Source organism: Ovis aries, chromosome 6 (genome assembly GCF_016772045.2).
Source record: "Ovis aries strain OAR_USU_Benz2616 breed Rambouillet chromosome 6, ARS-UI_Ramb_v3.0, whole genome shotgun sequence".
In the NCBI taxonomy this organism is placed as follows: domain Eukaryota; kingdom Metazoa; phylum Chordata; class Mammalia; order Artiodactyla; family Bovidae; genus Ovis; species Ovis aries.
Window position 1 is genome coordinate 67664341 of NC_056059.1, and position 9230 is coordinate 67673570.

The 9230-nt window shown below is 43.4% G+C and overlaps 1 protein-coding gene across 9 annotated transcripts in view; it reads right to left on the reverse strand.

Annotated features, from left to right (window-relative positions):
- Window positions 1-2680, reverse strand: part of TEC (tec protein tyrosine kinase) — a 158245-nt gene extending 155565 nt beyond the window's left edge. For 3 of the 9 annotated variants that reach the window (XM_042251382.1, XM_042251380.2, XM_060417077.1), the window contains exons 1-2: window positions 2641-2680; window positions 1876-1957 (exon numbers count right to left, since the gene is read on the reverse strand). The gene's annotated coding sequence lies outside the window, so the exon portion shown is untranslated. Of the gene's footprint in view, window positions 1-1875; window positions 1958-2461 lie in introns of all 9 variants that reach the window. The other 6 variants (XM_027970981.2, XM_042251381.1, XM_060417079.1 and 3 more) reach the window with 4 other exon arrangements.
- Window positions 2681-9230: the final 6550 nt, after the last annotated feature.

The following is a 9230-nucleotide window of genomic DNA, read 5'->3' on the forward strand; positions in this document are numbered from 1 at the left end:
GAAAAAAAGAACCAAGTCATCATCTTCCACAGCGGGAAGTGAACAGATAAACCTTCAAACTGAAAAATGCAACAAGTATCGCCTACAAGGAATAAATATCAATATAACCAGCTCAGGGAATCACAAGTGTTTATTTCTGAAGAGGGAAAAATGTAACTTGGATTAAAAGTTTAAAACTAAAACTGAAAAGAGAGAAGAATATAACAAAACAAAAAGCATAGTGGCTTCTGTGCCCTTTTATTATTTGCTTTTGCTCTGTTTCCCTAATAACAATTTGTTTGGGAAAATTCCAGCCTTGTTTCACCTAAACAAAAGAAAATATCATTTTCTACATCTAGACCATGCAGCTGCGGTCATCTGAGCTCTGAACAGTCAGACTTAGTGGGAAAGTTAATAGTTATAATCCAAACCAAGAAGGACTGGCTGAGCCAGAGTAGAGATGCAAAGGCAAGCCTGGGTGGAGGCATGCTTGTAGGTGAAGACAACTGCTATGCCTTTCTCCTCTGGGGTTCTTTTCAACAAAGCTAGTCTCATGGCATAATCTCCTGGGACGGGATAATTTTAGAACTGCCAGGGACCATGGACCAATTGCACTCCTTTCTAGCAGACTCCAGTTAATCCAACCAAGGCAGCTAGCCTTCACAGCGATTGATCTGGGTTCGACGTCAGTTGCTCCACTTTGCCTGAGTACACTGGAAAAAGAACACAGTAAGGGCTCTGAAACGGGCAGCCCCATCATCAACAGCATCTATGCACCAAGCTGGGTGTCAACAGCCCTGTCAACTACGTGGACTATCCCTGCCCTGAACAAGAAAATGATTCTCTCCAGGGGTGGAATCCCAGGGAGCAGTGTAGTGGGATGGAAGCCAAGGAGCTGGAAGAGCTGGGGTGGGGAAGGGAGGCACCAACCAGGTCAACCTGGAGGAACCTGTAGGTAGAGATATGCCTGGAGCGCAAGGCTCAGGCTGCCAGCGCTCTGTACACACAGAGGAAGGTCTCTACCAGCAATTCTTCCTCAAGCAAAAAGTGGCCAGACACAGCCACAATGCCACCTGCCATCCTGTCCAGGGTCAACTTAGGAAGCAAAGATCGCCTTTTTCTTGAGATTCACTAAGATCTGATAAAACATAGACTCTGCCCTTGAGTGACTAGCTGCTGACAAAATATGACTATTTTGATACACAATAAGCAAGGAACAGGTTGACAGTGCTAGAGCATACATTAATATTCTTTTTTTTTTCTATTTGGGAAGATGTCAAAATTCTAGTTCAAGAACCTGTGTGTGGCAAACTAGAGGTTTGCCAGTCAAACAACACTGATTCCCATGTGTTTGCAACGCTTGCCCTATACAGTTCTACAAACCAAAATGTACACACCCTCTGGGAAGAATCAAGATCATTAACACAAATGCAGTAAGCACCTAGAACTGACAAAAGAATATACTGATCAGATTAACGAGTATTGGGAAAGTATGGTTTTTCCCTAAACAATGAAAATGTGCCTAAACCAAAAAAAAAATAAAAAATTCAAATACTTAAGGAGACTGTTATACACATTTTCTATTCTCCATGTAAATCATGACACTCCATGCAATTCTCAACAACTAACCTACCAGTATCACAAACCAACCTGTTAAATCCTAAACTTACTTGGGAAACCTACTGGTTTGTTGGAGTGTTTCCTCCTTTCTAGCTCTTTAGGGAAGAATTATCTAGAAAAAAAAGTGAATTCTCAGAATTTCCGAAGAGGAAAAAAAATGGGCATTCACTGGAAAAACACAGGGTATATGCTCAGAACACTTAACTATTCTGGATAAGCTTCAAACCCACTTAGCCACCAGTCATCCTGTTGTTCTAACTTAACACTGAGACCTACCCTTCTAATCAAGTCTTCCAGTTTCCAAAGAATGGCAACAGATGAGACTGTTTCCGAATCTGATACACAGCAACTTCTTGTTCTTCCATGGAGGAAAAAAAAAAAAAACAAAATCAAACCAAAAGGAAATTTAGGATCTGAAGGAAAGCGCACACCCCGGAGTCAAGGCCCTAGTTTTCCCAACACATGTATTCACCGACTCCCTGCTATCAAGATTCATACACAGTTTCCCAGATTTAAAAATGTAAGGCTGAAAAAAAAAAAAATGTAAGGCTGGTGGGGACAGGCACTCAGACACATGCAACCGTGGAAAGTCTGTCGATTCTGCCAACTCTCGCATCAAGACTTCGCTGCTGCCCAAGCAGAGAGAAGGAATGAAGTCCGCGGCGCGGCTGGGAAGTGAACCCAACGCTGAATTTGGGGCAGGGCGGCCTCTGTCCCGAGACTCAAGGAGAAGGGCGGGCGCTCCTCGGGAGAAGCCAGCACCGGAGCCCGGGAGACCGAGAGGCTGGGGCCGCCGGAAGGCGCGGCTACGCCGGGACGCGCACCTGTCCCTCCGTAGCCCGCAGGGGACGGGGTTCCTCACCTGGGGCGGCGCGCTCGGGCTCACGGCCGCGCGGGGTAGAGAAAATCCTTCCTGGTTCCACGAGAGTCAGCCTCTGAGCTGCTGGAACTCTCCTCTCGCCGCACACATCCCCACCCACCCTTCCCCGCCCCGAGTGGCGCAGGCCCTGGGCCGCCCTCGCCTGCCCGCAGCGCCCTTACCTGGCTGGAGCGCAGCGGCTTCGCGGAGCCCGGGACACTGAAGTCCGCCCGAGCCTCGGAGTCCTGTGCCTGGAGCCCCGCCCCCTCCTCGGCTCTCCCCGCCCCGACCGGCCCGGCGACCGCCCGGCCCGCGAGGGCTCCGCCTCCAGCTGCCGGAGGCCGGCGGCGACCTGTTCCCACTGCTCTGCTGCGGTGCTGAGACTGAAGGTGGGAGTGGGTCGCTTACGCGTTCCGACTCCCGGGACCCAGCGGAAGTTTCGAGGAAGTCGCGGGAACGTCCCTGGTGTTTCCTGGACGCAGGAACCTCCTCCTTCCTGCCCCCCTCAACCGCCCCGCGAGGACACGGACACCCCTGGCCCGGGAGAGCCCCGAGCAGTGCCACCTGTGGGTGAGCGGGGACTCGATCGGAACTAGGGACCGCACCTCCCCTTCCGCTAAATGGTGGCGAGCCAGGTGGTAACGCAGTGAGGTGGAGCGAAGCAGCCAGTTTTACCAAAAGAATAAGTCTTTTCTGTTCAACCTGAAGCAGCAGAGCGCATCTGATACACTTACAGGTCACGTGGTGTGTGTGTGCATGTGTGACCCCATGGAACTATCACAACAGGTCACGTGGTCGGGGTGTGTGTGTGTGTGTGTGTGTGTGTGTGTTACCAAAAGAATAAGTCTTTTTCTGTCCAACCTGAAGCAGCAGAGCGCATCTGATACACCTACAGGTCATGTGGTGTGTTTGTGTGTGTGACCCCATGGAACTATCACAACAGGTCATGTGGTCGGGTGTGTGTGTGTGTGTGTGTGTGTGTGTGTGTGTGTGTTCTCGCTCAGTGGCTCAGCCCTTTCTGACTCTCTGCGACTCCATAAAAGTCCACCAGTTTATGTAGGGTGAAAGGCACAGAGAATTTAAAGAACCTACCTAATGTCACCCAACAACAAATTGAAAGGCTGGAATTCAAATCCCTGTAGTCTGCCTCCTGATTTTGAACGCTAAACCACAGCTCTCCTGGCTCACCAAATTTGAGTGTCCACCATATCTCATGAGGAGAAGGAAATGGCAACCCACTCCAGTATTCTTGCCTGGAGAATCCCGTGGACAGAGGAGCCTGGCGGGCTATATAGTCTGTGGGGTTGCAAAGAGTCAGACACGACTGAGCCACTAAGCACGGCACAGCACATGTCTCATGAGCTGTTAGAGCCCAGAGAAATACAAGGACTCTGCCCTCCAGAAGCTTTTAGTATAATGGGGCGAAAGGGACAGTCAGTCATCAATAAGCAAGTGAAAAATGAAGCCATTGCAGGTGCAAGAAGCCTCCTGACTAAAATACAGTAGGGTGATGGATTTGAGAGTGTGGGGAGGGAAAGACCACAGATCTAGTTGTTCCCGAGGCTTCTCAAAGGAGGTGACAGTGGAGCTGGGAGCTGATCAGCCAGGTAGTCAGCCTGAAGATGAAGCAAAGGGAAAGTCACATTCATTAATCCTCATTCTACCTCCTGCTTGTTGGAGACCTAAAAGCATGCCTTCCTATATATTATCTCTCTTTTGCTCATACAATAACCCCGAGAAGTCTGATAAGATTCCTTTTTACAGAAAAAAAAAAAAATGTGATGATTAATGATTTGCCTAAGAGGAAGGGGCGATGGGAAGAGAGCACAGATTTGAACCAAGGCTTTCTGATTCCAAAACCTCTTTCACTCAGGTGAGGGCCTTGAGTATGATGTCTCAGAATGAATCTAGTAAAATTTCTCTTTGGTGATCTTGCCTCTTCGCAGCCCCAGTCTCTTCTCTGCTGCCTGTTGACTGGTTAAAGAATTTCCCCCAGGGAAGGTGTTCTTTGAGGGAGAAGAGGTCAGGAACCTTCTGAAAGTATGCAAAATGTATACTTTTGTGTGTGCACAAATTATAATTATGTAATTATGGTAATAAAGTTGGCTTTCTCCCAAGAAAAGATGCTCACATATATATGTATAAGGGAGAGAACTTAGAATTTTCATCAAATTGCCCCCAAAAAAGGTAAAAGTTACTGTCTTAAGAGTTTAACAGATATTTGTGGTGATTAAAAGAACTGATTTTCAGCTTTCTTTCCCTGGAGGGAGGCAAGTCTGGTGATTCCTGTTTTTGACTTGGTGGAAATGAGGCTCTTAAAGTTTGTGAAGTTTGATGGAAAGGGAAGCAAATCCCGATCCTCACATAACACCTTCATAAATCACTTCTCTTCTTAGAAGAGAAGGTCTGGATTGTCACTCTCTGATCTCAAGAAAACCATAGACTGATCTGTAAACAAAACATCTAGGTAAATGTAACTCTATTGGTAATAATTAGTTTCCATAACATCATACCATTTCCTGAAGAAAGCATTGTTTATACTACCAGTCAACAAGCATAAGTAGGTGATTAACACATGTATATCATCTCCAAAGCCAGTAGAGAGTACTGGCATTGGTTTTCAGCAGTGTTTTTAGAGATAATGTCAGAAAGAGAGCTTCAGCTACATTAATGAAAAGGTGTAAAACTGAATTCAGGATGTGGTAGACTTACAAAAAAATTTAACCTGTACTATTTCTTATGTGAAATGAGCAGTAGCTTTAATAGAAAACAGCATACATATTATGTATGACTGAATCCCTTCGCTGCACACCTGAAACTATCACAACATTGGTTGTTAATCAGCTATACACCAATACAAAATTTATTTTTTAATGTAAAGAAAGATCTAGCTGCAGTTTATGTCAGTGTTCTGCCTATGTTTTCCTCTAACAGTGCTATAATATCCAGCCTTAGATTTAGGTTTTTAATCCATTTTCAGTTTCTCTTTGTGTATGGTGTTAGGGAGTGTTCTAATTTCATTCTTTTATTAATATACGTAACTCTGAAATGGCATATATGGAAAAAGAATCTAAAAGAGAGTGGAGATATATATATATATATATATATGTATAACTGATTCATTTTGCTGTGTACCTGAAACTAACACAACATTGTAAATCAACTATACTCCAATAAAAAAATTTTTTTAAGAAAAGAAAATAGTATACAAGGTTAGGCTTATGTAACTCAAACTTTTAGGTTGGGCCTCTTCAAAAGAAGGAATCTGATGATGGACCTGACGAGATTTCTTCCTCTTCCTCCAAGGAGAAGATGCAAACATTCTTACTGCCCTATTTATTTTAATAAAATTGAAATGCAGAAGGGGGGAAAAAGGCGATCTATGACTTCTTTGAGAGAGGGACTTCCTTCTTACCATATATCCACATGGCTTCATAAAATTCATATATTTAGCTGAGAAATATCAGGTTGATATAATCTTAGTTCCTTGAGAAAAGAAAATGCCTCTTTTTAACTTACAGATAGATTCCACATGATGCCTGAGAAGACATGCAGAATCAACAAGGAAAGTTTGTAAATAAACTGGTGTTTAGCATTTGGAGCTTCTCCCACTCTTTTTTGTACATCTCTGGCCCCCTTTTGTAACTTTCTTCCTAACCATTGTCCACGCCCATCCAAGGTGAATAGTAAGTGTTTGTGGAATAAATGAATGATAACAACAATGATGCTAATAATGTAGACCTTATCAGTCTTGTATAGAGTCTGTTCCTACATGAACATCACTTCATTGTGGTGATATGATATGTCTGCCTCTCTTCCCATCATGTACTGAAAGTACATGTAAAAAGTACAATGGTTGCTTCATTGGAACTAAATACATGGGAGGAAAGAGTTTTATGTTGGACACAAAATCAAAAATTATACTCCTGGGGACAGCTGGGAAATTAATCATTCAAAAGAAGGAAAAAGCATCATGTACAAAGCATGTGCATAAGATCATCAGTTCATTTCAGTTGCTCAGTCGTGTCAGACTCTTTGAGACCCTATAAACCGTAGCACGCCAGGCCTCCCTGTCCATCATCAACTACCAGAGTCCACCCAAACTCATCTCCACTGAGTCATCCAACCGTCTCATCCTCTGTCGTCCCCTTCTCCTCCTGCCCTCAATCTTCCCCAGCATCAGGGTCTTTTCAAATGAGTCAGTTCTTCGCATGAGGTGGCCAAAGCATTGGAGTTTCAACTTCAACATCAGTCTTCCCAATGAACACCTAGGACTGATCTCCTTTAGGATGGACTGGTTGGATCTCCTTGCAATCCAAGGGACTCTCAAGAGTCTTCTCCAACACCACAGTTCAAATGCATCAATTCTTTGGTGCTCAGCTTTCTTTATAGTCCAACTCTCACACCCATACATGACTACTGGAAAAACCATAGCCTTGACTAGACGGACCTTTGTTGACAAAGTAATGTCTCTGCCTTTTAATATGCTGCCTAGGTTGGCCATAACTTTCCTTCCAAGGAGTAAGCGTCTTTTAATTTCATGCCTGCAGTCACCATCTGCAGTGATTTTGGAGCCCCAAAAAATAAAGTCAGCCATTGTTTCTGCTGATGAAGTAATGGGACCGGATGCCATGATCTTCGTTTTCTGAATGTTGAGCTTTAAGCCAACTTTTAACTTTCCTCTTTCACTTTCATCAAGAGGCTCTTTAGTTCTTCTTCACATTCTGCCATAAGCGTGGTGTCATCTGCATATCTGACATTATTGAGATTTTCCCGGCAATCTTGATTCCAGCTTTTGCTTCTTCCAGCCCAGCGTTTCTCATGATGTATTCTGCATATAAGTTAAATAAGCAGGGTGACAATATACAGCCTTGACGTACTCCTTTTCCTATGTGGAACCAGTCTGTTGTTCCATGTCCAGTTCTCTAACTGTTGCTTCCTGGCCTGCATACAGATATCCCAAGAGGCAGGTCAGGTGGTCTGGTATTCCCATCTCTTTCAGAATTTTCCACACTTTACTGATCATCACTCATAATAATAAAGAATATTATTCATCACTCATAATAATAAATTTATATGATCATCACTCATAATAATAAAATAAATGCCCAGTAACAGGGAAATTTTTAAGCAAAATTAATCAATAGTATGGCATATCAGGGTATCATTAAAAGCAGTAGGTTAATTAAATAAGTGTGGAAGAAACCTTATGAAAATTAAATTTAAAAAGTGTAACACCATCCTTAACATATCCTCTGTGTGTGTGCATGCACGTGTATGTGCACACATGCTCACATGCTCAGTCATGTCTGACTCTTTGCAGTCCCATGGACTGTAGTCTGCCAGGCTCCTCTGTCCATGGAATTTCCCAGGCAATAATATTAAATTGGTTTTCCATTCCCTACTCCATACATATCCTATGACTGCAACTAAATAAAAATTATGTGGGAAGAAAATTGTTGGGTTGATAATAAGAATTATGAACAGTTATTGGGGGGGGGGTTCTTAGGTGCCAGACTGTTTAAATGCATTAGATCAATTCACCTAATTCTCACAACTGTGTGAGGTACAGTAGCTTTAACAAAAAACTGTGTGCAGTTCTTCTTTTCATTTTACAGATCAGAGGACTAATGCAGAGGCCCTAAGTATAATTTGCCTGAAGTCACACAGCCAAGATATGAATATAAAGCTTTATGACTCTAGAGTTTACAGCTTTAACCATTCAGAGCTGCCAGGGAAAATATGTTTGAATCATGGATCATTGTGTGTTTTTTTTAATTCCTTCTATAAAGTTTTAATGTTGATTTAACAGTAAGTAAAAACACATCAAATTACAGAGTTAGAAAAAAAGGCCCCAAAGTAAAACCAGATTATGCTCAGAAGAAAAGACATAAAAAGGTAAGAAGAGGAACATATTGAGTGAAACCATGTGGGTTTGGCCAATTTTTGTTTTGGATTAGGATCTAAATAGTGTTTCAAATGAGTCATACTATATCAACAAATTTATAGTTATGAGGATTGAGATGAAATGAGCTATGTCATATAGAATGGTATACTCAGTATTATTAGTAGGATTCTAAGTATATTGTGGCCTAATGGCTTTTACTTACTGTTTCTTCTACCTAGAATGATCTAGCCCCACAGCTTTTTGAAGCTGCTTCCTTTTCAATGGCTGTTGATGTTTAGTCACTAAGTCATATCCGACTCTTTTGCAACCCCATGGACTGTGGCCCACCAGGTTCCTCTGTCTGTGGGATTTTCCAGGCAAGAATACTGGAGTTGCCATTTCCTTCTCCAGGAGATCTTCCTGACCCAGGGATTGAACCTACATCTCCTGCATTGCAGGCAGATTCTTTACCACTGAGCTTTCACTGGTGGCAGTTATGAAAATGTGACCATCACTGCATTAGCAGAAAGCTGCCTGGTGGGCTGCCATCTATGGGGTCACACAGAGTCGGACACGACTGAAGCGACAGCAGCAGCAGCAACACTGGTGAACAATCCCAAGAAAACTCCCTGTTATGGTGGTACTTACATTCTGGTAGAAAGATCAGTCATCTAAAAATGGATTGAGTAAAGTATGCTGCTGCTGCTGCTGCATCGCTTCAGTCGTGTCCGACTCTGAAACCCTTTAATTGTTATTTTTATTTACTTTTGGCTGCGCTGGATCTCCATTGCTTTTACACAGGTTTTCTCTGATTGCAGCAAGTGGGAGCTACTCTTTATCATGGTGCATGGACCTCTCATTGCAGTAGAGCACAGGCTCTAGGCA